Source organism: Phalacrocorax aristotelis, chromosome 1 (assembly GCF_949628215.1).
Source record: "Phalacrocorax aristotelis chromosome 1, bGulAri2.1, whole genome shotgun sequence".
In the NCBI taxonomy this organism is placed as follows: Eukaryota; Metazoa; Chordata; class Aves; order Suliformes; family Phalacrocoracidae; genus Phalacrocorax; species Phalacrocorax aristotelis.
In genome coordinates, this window is record NC_134276.1 from 95,182,444 (window position 1) to 95,194,202 (window position 11,759).

Below are 11,759 nucleotides of genomic sequence, written 5' to 3' on the forward strand. Positions count from 1 at the left end.
CCATAAAGCTCCGCTCACTCCGCTCCGCCAAGCTGTCAAAACCCCGGCGGCGGCGCTGGCAGACATCGCTGCGAGGCTCCGCGGCGGGTCGCGCCGCGCTGCCGCCCCCCGCCGCCCCGCTCGACCCTCCGCCGTACGCCCCCCGGCCATCCCGACCCGCTCCCCGCCGCCCGGGATCCCCACACACACACCCCCGGAGGCTGCAGTCCGCGCTCCCTCCCGGGCCCGCCGACTGCGGGTTCCCCCCGTCGCGGAAGGGCATTCCCGCCGCCCCGGGACCCGCCGTGGGCTCGCAGCCTTCCTGACCCCCCCCGCACGCGTCACGGACCCTCTGCTCGCACCCTTCCACCCCTGGAACGGGTGTCGCGTGTGTGTGTGTGTGGCCCCGGGGAGACCCCTCTGGTCACACCCGCCGCCCCCAACTTCGCGTGGTCCGCGGCGTGGCCGCGCTGATTTGCGCTTTTCCCCCGGTCCCTTTCTCCGAGCTCTGAATCGGGATGGAGGAAAAAAAAAAAAAAAAAAAAAGCCACTCGTGTGTCAACGTCTGCATTGCGCGGGGCGGGGGGGGGGGGGACGGGGGACGGACACACGACACGGGACCTTATTAAAGCGCGTTTTCGCTCGATCCGGCTTTGGCAGCCCTTAACGCGGTTTGTACCGCGTGTGAGCGGTGTGGCAACACCGGGTGGGGTGGCGACTGAAGCGCTGTTTCCCTCGCTGTGGCATTTCTACGTCTGCTTTAAGATTTCTGCCCGGGCTCAGGAGCCCTTTAATCTCCGGGTTGGTAGTTATCGGCTGCATCTATTTACTTTGGCAAAGCAACTTTTGGCTCGGCGAGCTCGGCTCGTAAATTTTCACGTTCATAACGCCCATCCCCGCCGATACCGCTCAGGTTTGGTCCCGCGGAGCCCGCGGCGCGGAGGTTCCCGGGGCGGCCCCGGGGCGGTCCCGGCCGCAAGGCCAGGCGGGCCGGCGGCCCCGCAGCTCCCCCGCACCTTCCCAGGGAAGCGGGAGTTTTGCCACCTCAGCGCAGTCGGCGCCGCATCGAGCCCTTCTCGCCGCCGCTCGGTGTGGGAGGGACCGACTGCCAGCCCGACGCCGGGCGATTAACGCGGGCAGTTCGCCCCGGGGCGGGCAGGCGGGAGGGGGAGGGGGAGTGGATTTTTTAATCGCCACGTCCAAGACCCTGCGCGAAAAGGCTGCGGAGACGCTGCGAGCTGCAAAAGCTTTCCTCGCCGAGAGCGCATAAACAGCAAGCAGGGCGGTGAGTATTCAGCGCCAGAGCAGGACTGCCGGGGCTGCCTGCCTGCTCTCCGCCGCCGCTGCTTATCTCTGAAGGTGGAAAAGCACGAGTTCCCGAAAGTTGTCCCCACCAACGCCACACACACACATACACACAAAAAATCTACAAGTATTTACTCGAGAATCTCAGCCACGTCTGGGAAAAAACGCGGGGGTCGCCAGATGTTAGGGGAGGCGGACGCGGAGTTCGCGCGCACACACAGACACACACCCGCCGTCGGGTCACGGCCAGAAGGTTGGCATTTCATGAAACTGCCATCACGGGGCTTTGGGTTTTCGCTACGTCTCTCTTACAGAAAAAAAAAAAAAAAAAAAAAAAACACGCTCGCCTCAAAGCAGAAGTGAAATATCCACCGTCTGAAACCCGAAACTCCAGCCGCACCGCTCGGTTGCCTCGCAGGGGAGCTCGGGGAGCCGCCGAGCAGCCGCTGCGGTCCCGGGGTGCTGGCCGGCGGGGCGCACGGCCCCAGGCGGCTTGCTTCCCGGGGCGGCAGGCCACGCATCTGAAAAGGCTCCCCACACGTTTTTTTAATCTCCGATAACAAGCAGAAGTACACCTGGCCTATTACGCTGTAAAGCTATTTTTTTATAAAGATGTTTTAGAGCTAGACATTAAAAGTTATTAGACTGAACACACGTGAGTTACAGGCACGCAGCTGGAGGAAAGGCCTCTGTCGGGTTCGGCCGCCCCCCCCCCCCCTTTCCTAGGGAAAACCTCATTAAAGTTGCTTCTTTCGGTAGGAAAGCAGAACTAGCGCGTCTCCCGGCGAGGCGGCTGCAGCCGCGGCTTCACGGCCGCATTGATCTGGGCTTTGTCCCTCCCCGCAGGTCCGGATCCCCGGTGCCATCGGCCCGCACTTGCATTACAAAAGTCGCCCGCTTCCCTTCCCCCGGGCTGCAAACTCCGCATCACATGTGTGCGCCTACGGCGTGGGGCTGGGTTTGGGTTTTTTTCCCCTTTAACTAATGACTTCAAGTTATCTCGGGGTAAACTCGCTCCACTTTTATTTTTAACCGTAGTTACACTTTCTTTCTTTGTGAACGCAGTTTCCTCCGTGGCGGGGAGGAACAGACCCGCGCTTGTTCGCCTCTGTGCCTTTTTTGTTCCCCGGGTCCCCGAGCTTTGCAGCGGGAGGCCGGCGGCTCCCGGAGAAGACATTGGGGCTTCAGTTCGCTCCTCCCGCGGCCTGGCTCGGCCCGGCTGCGCGCCGCGCCGCCTTCCCCTGCCGCGGGTGCGGACGGGCACCGCCGAGCTAACCCCGGAGGGAAACTCAGAGCCATGCTCTCGCCTTGTGGATTACCGGGCCGCCTCCTCCCCCGTCCTCCCCCCCCTTTCCCCACGCCCCGGAGGGAGCTGACCCCCGGGTCATGCCGCTGCACACTGCTCTCTCCCCGGGAACGGGGCGGGGGGCATGGGCACAGATGCTCGGAGCTCCGCGCTGCTGCTGCTGCTGCCGCCGCTGTGGAGCCGGGCGAGGATGCGCTCGCAAAAACGGCTGCTCCGATAATGCTAAGTACTTAACCTCCTCGTAAAGACAAATCCATTGTTAGTGGCAGAATGGGCTTCTCGCAGGAGGCTTCCAAGTGGGACGGCTTTACGCCGGCTCTCATTTACCTCCAGCGCCGCCTCTAATTGGAAGCCTACCCCCCCAGCACCACCACCCTCCACTCCCGGTCCCCGCACCGTAGAAAGTTGGGGGTTAAACGTTAGGAGCGGCGAGGCCGGGCCCCCGGCCCCCCTCCACGCCCTGCTCCCCTGCCCGCCCAACGGCAACCCGAGGACGCGGATCTCCTGGGCAGGGGACGTGGGAGAGAGGGGAGCTGGGCGCTGCGAAGGTAAAATGAATTAATGCGAGCGAGGTGCTCAGCCAGCCTGGTGATGAGTGCTAGGAAAAACCTATAAATAACAGATCACTGTCCTAAGCTCTGAATTGCCCTGCTTGAGTGTGTCTTAAATCAGACCTTTATCATTGCTTATTGTAAGGCTGTTTTTAATGGAAGTGTAGAAATCTGAATAACAAAACAAGACAAGCCTCAATTGGCGTTATACGGGGTCTGCAGCGCCTTCAGACCTGACACGGTGCCAGCATATTGTTACACCGCCATGCAAACTCCCCGTGCAATCAAGGGGGTTTTGCATAGCAGAAGTACTATAATTTTACTTCGTAGTTCAGGGCTACCCTGTTGACAGGAGATCCATTATTTTCTCTCCCTCTCCCCAGCAGAGCCTGAGACGCGCTCGGTTCACGGACTAAGCGCTGCTATCTTTCTTACAAAGGCAAAATGACAAATCTCTCTGGTTGCGTTTGCTTTTGCTCCGCACCCTTTCCCCGCTCCACAACATTTTGAGCGGAGATGCCCGCGGTCCTGCGGGCCCCCGTTGGCCGCTCGGAGGGAATAGCCCGGGAGGGACAGGCAGACAAACGCACGCCTCGGCCAACCTCCAGCCGGGAAGCCCGGCCTGCCGACGGCCGCGGCCGGGGAAAGCGCTCGGCGGGCCCGGGCAGAGCTGGGCTGGGGAGGGGGGCAGCCCCGAGCCCAGCGGGGCGGCTGCGGGGAGGGGGGACGGAGGGGGACACAAACGGGCTGGATGCACGGCCCCTGCCCCGGCCTGGGCAAGGGGGGGCGGCAGCCCCGCTGCAAGGAGGGGGGCAGGCTGGCTGCGAGCTGCCCCCTCCACCTCTCCCACTTGCATACCTCGGCCATTTTGTCTGCTTGCGGCGCGCCTGTGCGCCCCCCCGCCGCCCCCTCGGGCAGAGGGGCAGCAGCGGGGCGCTGCCCCGGGCGCAGGGGCCGGGCCCCGCCGGCGGCGAGACGGCCGGTCGGTCGGTCCGCGCAGGAGGAGGCGAAGGGAGGGCCGCCGGCAGCCCCGGCCGCTCCTGCCAGCGGGGAGATGCAGCCGCTAGGCAAGGCCCTGCAGGGGAGGGGGCGTGCGCCGCACAAGTCTGGAGGAGAGGAGTAAAAATAGCGCCGGCGAGGTTGTCGCTCTCCTCGCCTCCCCCCAGCCCGGCGGGGGGCAGCGGGCGGCGCGGCGGGGAGGGCGGGCGGGCGCCGGGGGAGGGCAGGAGGCGATGCCAGACAAAACCCCGGCCCCGGCCGGAGAGCGGTGCGGAGAGCCTTTGCTTTTTGAGGGCGATGAGCGGGAGCCGGGGGGGGGGGAAGCTGAACCTTCTTTTCCCGGTGGGTTCCCCCCAGCCCTGGGGGTTCTGCCCCCCGTCCCCGTCCCTCGGCGAGCCGGGAGAGCGGCAGCTCGGCGGAGGCACGGCCGCTGCCACGCTCCCGAGTTTAAATAGAATACGGCGGCCGGGAGAACCGCCATGGTTTGAAGGTGTGTTTGTGCAGACTCCAGCCTGTATGTTAATAATTGGATACAGTCGATGAATCACCTCCGTCCTCCTTCTGGTTTTGTTTTTGTGTTGTGTTTTGTTTCGGGGGGGGGGGGGGTGGTGGGGAGAGAAAGCGAGGAGACGATGCCGTGGCTCGGTGCTTGAATACCAATTCCGCGCCGGGGTTCACGAACACTGGGGTTATTCACTCTGCCCCAGAGGTGACAGCGGAGGCCCCCGCCGCCCTCCGCGCCCCGCGGCGCGGCCCCTGGGCTCGCCGCCGCGCTGAGCGGGATTCGCGCTCCGGCTGGAAGCCCGGCAGCGGCGGGTGGCTCGCCGGGGTGCATCCATATGAAATGAGAGCCTGGAACATCAAAGCGGCAGCGGAGCGGGGGCAGGGAGGGGCTCTCGGTGTGTACACGTGTGTACTCCTCCAGAGAAAAGCCCCTAATTTTTCAAATCGGATCTTTTTTTTTTCCCCTCCCCCCCCTTCACTCGCATGGCAGACACGCGGAGAGATTCTTTAGTCCTGTACTTAACACTTCACAGTGTTTTTAGCAATTAAGGCGAGAGGGGGGTGGGTATAAAGATAAGCCACTTTTTCGCCCTGCAAGTGTGAAAGATAAGATAACAGTAAGCTGGGGCAAAACGTCTGCTTACAACCTCCCCCCAGCGATTCTGATCGGTCACCTCTTATCGCAGAAAGTGTTCATTTCGAAAGCAGCTTCAAAAAAAAAAAGGGAAAATAAAAGTATTTTCCGTTCAGAAATGCCATTTAAAACCCCGTCCTCACTGCACCCGTCTCCCTACGTCCCCGTCTCCCGTCCCCGTCCCTCCCCCCCGCGGTACCCAAACCAGGGAGGGCAGCAGCCGCTTCCTAGCGCGCCTCTCGGAAGCCAAATCACGCAGGTAATCAAGGGACCGAAACCTGCCAGGCGCCGAGATTAGCAGCGCGCCCCGTTCGGCGGCGTTCCCCGGCCGTGCCCGCCCTGCCGCCCCCGTCGCGGGTGGAGGCCGCGGCCCGCCTTACCAGCCCCTCGCTGCCCGTAAAGCGGCCGGGGGAGCCGCGCTGGGGAGAGCCCCACGGCGGCACCACGCGCGGCAGTGGGTGGGCAGAGCGACAGCCGGGCTGCTTTTTTCCAGGTCGTTTCTCTGCAGCACCCCCGACGGCATCGGGGCGGCGGCGGCGATGCTTCCTCCCCCTCCTCGGAGCCCTCCCCCCCGGCAGGCACAGGCGGAGGCCGCGGGTGGGCACGGCGCCCGGCGCCCACGGGGGTGGCCCTGCCCTGCCCTGCCCTCCGAGGCACCGGGCACGGCCCCGCCGCGCCCGCCCCGGGGCCCGCGGGCAGGATGCGGACGCCGGTCCTCCCCGGCCGCCGGGCACCGGGGCTCCGGCGCGCCCACGCCCGCCACGGCCGCGGGGCTAGGCGCTGCTTCCCAGGCCCGGGGGCCTCCCCCCAGGCCCGGAGTTTCCCCCTCCCGTCCCTGAGCCGTCGCCACCTGCGATAAGCCGAGATGCCGAGTAGAAAAGGTTTCCCGACACCTCCCCGAGGGCAAGGCGCGGCCGCGCCGTGCCCTCGCTGCCCTGGGAAACCTCCGCACGGGCCTCCACGCGAGGCAGCGGAGCGTGTGCGGCGTGGGCGTGCGTGCGTGCGTCCCTTCGTCCCCCGGCAAAGCCACATCCAGGGCCCCGCGCGGGAGCCGGGATAACAGGGACCCCGCGCAGCCCCGGCATGCTCAGGGCCGGAGCGGAGCCCGTGGCGGGGGGCTTCCCCGGGCTCGCCGCATCCCCCGTCTCCTCCCGCCACCCTTCTCAGAAACCCGTCGGTGCCGTGCTCTCGAAGTGAGTGGGTCAGCAGCTGATGACAAGGGGAAAAAAAGAAGAGAGCGAGTGAGCGAAGAAAAAAAAAAAAACACCACCCTCCCAAACCCTAGCCTGGCTCGATTACTCATCCCCAGAGTTCCCCTAAGTCAGAGAAACTTGGCGAAGTCCCAAGGCCGAGCCGTTAGCACGGTCTCAGGCTCCCCAGGCACCTTCCGCCGCGGGGCCGGGGCCGAGGGCGCGGGGCACGGCGGGGGCGGCGGGCCGGGGCTGGGGCCGGGGCCGGCGGGGAGGTCGCGTCCCCATCCTCGGCGCTCTTCGCTCTCGAGTTATTGTGGAGCGTTTTATCTTCACAGTCACATCGGCAGCTAACGAAGCTCGGCGGCTGCAGCCCACACGACTTTGGTTCTCTGCATTTATCCTTCAATAAAAGCCGATTCCTTTATTAGAAACAGGAGACGTGTCTCCTACCGCCCCTATCAAATCCCAACCGGCAAGGCGCCGCCGACACCTCCCCCTCAGCCCCCCCCCCGCCCGAGAGGGACAGGCTGCACCACCCCACGGCCTACGCCCCCCCCCTCCGGACCCCCCACCGCGAGTATCACGCTCTCCCCTTCTCCAGCCCCACCACGAACAGGGGCAGCCCTCGCTCCCTTCCACCGGGGCGGCCAACGCCCCCTCCCCGAGATTTCACCCCCCCCCCCGCCCGGGCAGGAGCAGCCCCTCGCTGCCCCAAACACCCCGCGCCGGCACAGGCAGCCGCCTTTCCCCCCCCCCGCCCCGCCAAATCAATCGCCCCCACCAGGCGCACCCACACGACTTTCGTTCCCCTGCATTTATCGTTCAATAAAAGTCGTTTCCTTTATTAGAAACAGAGGAGACGCTTCTCCCACCGCCCTCACCTCATGCCCCCTCCGCGGGCGCAGCCGGCGGCCCCCCCCCCACATCGCCACCCGCCGAGCGCCGCCCGCCCCACACCCCCCCTGCTCCCACCACCGCCGCCCCCTAAAAATAACAATAACAGTAATAACAATAATAACAGCCGCCGTCCCCAGCAGTCACGGCAGCCAGTCCCCGTCCCCCCCCCCTCCACCGAGCCAAGCCACCCCCTCCCCTTCCCTCTCAAATCCCCCATCGCCAGGCGCAGCCAACCCCCCCCCCCACCCGCCTTTCCCCAGGCGCAGCCAACGACCCAGCAAATCCCCTCGCCAGGCACGGCTCGGCCCCCGCCCGCCTCGCAGCCCCCTCCCGCCCCCCCGCCCCCATTCCCCGGGCACCGAGCAGGTCTGCGCGGCGGCGGCTGCTTGTGCGACTCCGATCGGAGCTGCCGCCGCTGCTGCTACCGGGCGGAGAAGGCTTCCCCGGGTGCCGCCGGGAGAGCCGGTGCTCGGAGGATGCCAGCCCGCCGTGCCGTGCCCCGCCGTGCCCCTCCTCCGCGCCGCGGCTGCGGGGAGAGCGCCCGGCGGAGATCTCCCCGCCGAGGAGGGGGGGCCGGGACGGAGCGCGTTCTGTATCGCATTAAATTAATCGCCCGGCTCCGGAGGAGGCAGGTGATTCTGCCAAACACAATGAGGGGTTTTGAGCGCTGCGGAATAAAGCGCCGTTTCATGGGGCCGTGGGCGGCTGTGCCCGGCTCTCCCGCGGGATCGACGGGGTCCCGGGGGAGGGGGGGGGAATCCCGGCCGCCGGTCCTCACCGTCGGCCCCAGGGCAGGGACCTCCGGCTCGGCGCACCCCACCCTCGAGATGGATACACGGAGGTCGCGGGGGCCCGGGGGGAGGGAGACAAGCAACCGCCCGGCAGCGGGGGAGCAGCAGCCCCCCGGGACGGGAAACCGGGAGGGGGGGAGGGCAGCCTGGCCCCCCGCCGTGCGCCCCTGCGGTGGCGGCCCGATGGGATGGGGGGTGAGCATCAGCCTCCCGCGGGGAGGCAGGGGCCGAGCGGCGGGGACCGCGCAGCCCCGGCGGGCCGAGCAGGGCGGCGGGGCCCCTGGGGCGAGCGGTGCGGCCCGGCCCGGCCCGGGTTCAGGCGGTGGCAAGGCGTTGTTTTCCTTGGAGAGCGGAGGAGGAGGAGGAAATCTCCGGGTTTTTAATGAGGGGGTGCAGCAGGGCTGAGCGCTGGGATTACACGGCGCGGAGACAGAGCTGCGGGCTGTGTGTGCGCGCAGGGCTGGTAGTCTCCGCCCGTCTGCCTGCTAATCGCACGTTTTCCGCCGTTAAAAAGAAACCGAGACGCTGTGGCCAAGCCCAGCGCTGTCTCTGTGACTGTGACATGAAAAGATGGCGCTCTCTCCCCTCCCCCAGCCTCCCTCTCGGCTTACACTTCCTCCCCAACAGCTTTTGCCTTCCAGTTTTTTAAAGCCCTCTTTTCTGCCTTCCTTCCCCCCCCCTCCCCCGGCCGGACACCACCAGCTTCCGAGCCGATCGGTGGGTCCCGCGGTTGCGACGATTTTTTGTTGGTTGTTGTTGTTATCGCTACCTCGCTATTTTTGCCTCTCCCTTTTCTCGGAAACCTCGATCTCCCTCTCTTTATGCCTCCCTCTTTTGTGAACTTCTGCGGCTAATGGGAGGCGGTGTGCACGAGCCATGGGGAGGGGGCGAGGAAAAGCGGGTAGGGGGTTCCCCAGCCGCTTCTCTTCTTCCCCCCCCCCCCCCCATTTCCTCCCTCTCCCCCGAGGCAGCGGGGACAGGAAAGCCAGCCGGATCGAAGTGTGTGTGTCTGTCGGGGGGGGGGGGGGGCAGGAAGGGGACATCGGGAGGTGCCTGCCCGCACCGGCGACCGGGTCGCGCTGCGGCTGTCCCCGCCGCCGCGGGAGTGCTCGCCGGGGGTGGCGGGGGCAGCCGCTCTGGGGCGGCGCGGCGCGGCGGGAGGCATCCCCCTCGGAGCAGTTTACCTGTCTAGAAATGTTTTACGGTGCTGCGGCGCACTGAGATGGTCCCGGCTCCCAGAGCAGGTCCGGGGGCCCAGCCGCGGCCCCCTTCCGAGGCAAGAGGGCTGCTCAGCCGCCTTCCCCCTCGGTTTCCGTGTTCATCGCCAGCCCGCTCCGAGTGCTAAGTTGTTTTTTTTTTTTTTTTTAAAGCCTGCAAATTAAATTCAGCGCTGCTCTCTCCTATTTTAGTGTCTGTTATGTTAATTGCACTTAGCGCTGGGGCGCTGCTCGCCAGGGATGCATGAAGGCCTCGGAGATTAACCACAGGCTCCTGCTCGGACTTTTCGCAGCCAGCAGCGAGTTGCGAGGGGCTGCCGAGGAGTTTGCACGATCGCGCGTGCTTTCGGAGATTACTGCTCTGAAGCCGGGACCAGCGATTGACTCTTGGCCGGGAGGTCAGGGTGGCAGCGGTTCCCTGTGCTCCCGCAGATCTATTTGCGTAAGGATTTGCATTGCGGGAGAACAGGTATTTTTCCTCCCCACAGATGGTAAAAATGTAAAATTAGCGCGACTGTTTCTAGGCAGAGACGCCACGATTACGTGAGCTCGCCGAACCTGTCGGTTGCGCTTTCTGGAGGAGCAGCGGGGAAACCGGACACCTTTATCAATGACTCCCAGAGTCGTTCGTCCCCGGCCCTCGCCGTGTTTGTCACCATCTAACCCCAGCTGGCCCCAGAGTGCCCAGTGGCGGCCCCTGCCCTGCCCGGGGCTGTCCGTGCGGCCGGCTGCACCCCGTGGAATTACCCGGCCTCCTCGCCGCGACGGAGCGGGCATGTGTGGCCTCCTCCGTCGCGTCCTCTCGCCAGCGCCTACTTCATCTATTCGTTATCAGGGGACGGCATGTGGAGTGACTGAGCCTAATAAGTTGTCCACTTCTTCATTTCAGGAACATCGATTTCTGATTCCAAGGCACTCTGTTTTAGCACTGGCTACAGCTGCGGGGCATTTCGCAGCTGGTCTTTCGCCTAGACAAATATCAGCGAGAATGTGAGCGTTATTAGCCACATAAATAAATCATTAACGTGCACACAAATGTTATTTTAGCATAACTTCCAAGGAGAAAATATCCCGGCGGGGCAGGACAGAGAGGCACGTTGCCTTGGACCGGCCTCGGCGCAGCCCGGCCGGCAGCAGCGGGCGGGGGTCGGCGCCCCCCCGGCGCGGAGCCCGGGGGTGTGGGGGTTGTGTGTGGGGAGGCACGGCTCCCCCGCTCCCGATTGAACATTAACAGGGCCGGCCCGCCGTGGCACGGCCGCGGGGCCTTGCCTCGGAGACCTTTGTCTGTTCTCCCGAGGCCGGGCGGGGACGGCGGGCGCTTCTCTCCCCGAACGCGACGGCGCTAATGAGATTACCGGCCGGCTGGCCCCAGCTGATGCTGCCAAGCCCCGAGCCGGGGGGGGGGGGGCAAGGGGCGGGGGGGCAGAGCCCGGCCCAGCCCCTCCAGCCGTCGGGGGCGAGCGGAGGCCCCCCGCCTCCTTAACGCGGAGCCCCGAGGCTGAAACGACGTTTGCTTTTGGCCTCCCGCGAAGAAGGGGGAGGGGGCTGAGGGCTCCCCCCGTGGCCCGGCGGCGGGGAGCGGGGAGCGGCAGCCGCCGCCGCCGCCCGGGCCGCGCTCGCCCTGCCCCGCGGAATCCCGCGGGTGCCAGTAAAGCCCTGCCTGGGAGCCCTGCCAAGGCGGTCTCGCTTTGATATTCCGCACCACCGCCGCTCCTCCGCTTGCTCCTCATCACGCAAACGCGAGCTCGCTCCGGCACTCTCCGTAATAAACACCGAGCGCGTTTCGCCGGGCTCCAAAAGTAAATATTGTATCGGAGAAGCGGGGCTTGCGGTGGAAAGCTGAAATCTTCCACTTTCTCGCACTTAGCAACCGACTGAAGCGTTGTGCGCTCCCTCCCCGAGCCAGGCTCGGTGTGATTTACTTTCTGGTTGCGATGCAGATATTCACTTGTCAGTTCAAGGGCAGGACAGAAACTGTGCAAGCGGAGTCTTGTGAACGGAAATCTCCCATTTACGAGGTTCTGCTCCACCACCAAAAGCCACCCTCCAGCACCTTTGTTCTGCATGCAGCTGCTTTTATTCCGCCCCCCCCCCGCCACATCTCATCCTTCTTCCCACGTCTCCCTTCTCAGATAGATTCCCAGTCTTTTCCCGACTGACCCTGGGGGAGGCGGCGGGGGGGGGGTTGGTGTAAGGGGGAGGGGGAGCGGGAGAGGTTGATGATGAATGACAAGGCAAATGATAAGAGCCGAAGCGACAGCAAAAGCAAACAGAAGTGGTCTCTGCTCTCTGGCAGGGCCCAGCCCCGTCCGCAGCCAGGGGAGTTGTGCTTGTGCCATGAAAGCAGGGTCGGCCTCCGCAGGCAGCCCGGCTTCTCCGGGGC

The 11,759-nt window shown here is 65.2% G+C and overlaps 1 protein-coding gene across 5 annotated transcripts in view; it reads right to left on the minus strand.

The window, feature by feature from the left end:
* The window catches only part of BCOR (BCL6 corepressor), an 83,323-nt gene that overhangs the window by 59,542 nt on the left and 12,022 nt on the right, over positions 1-11,759 (minus strand). The window lies entirely within an intron of this gene.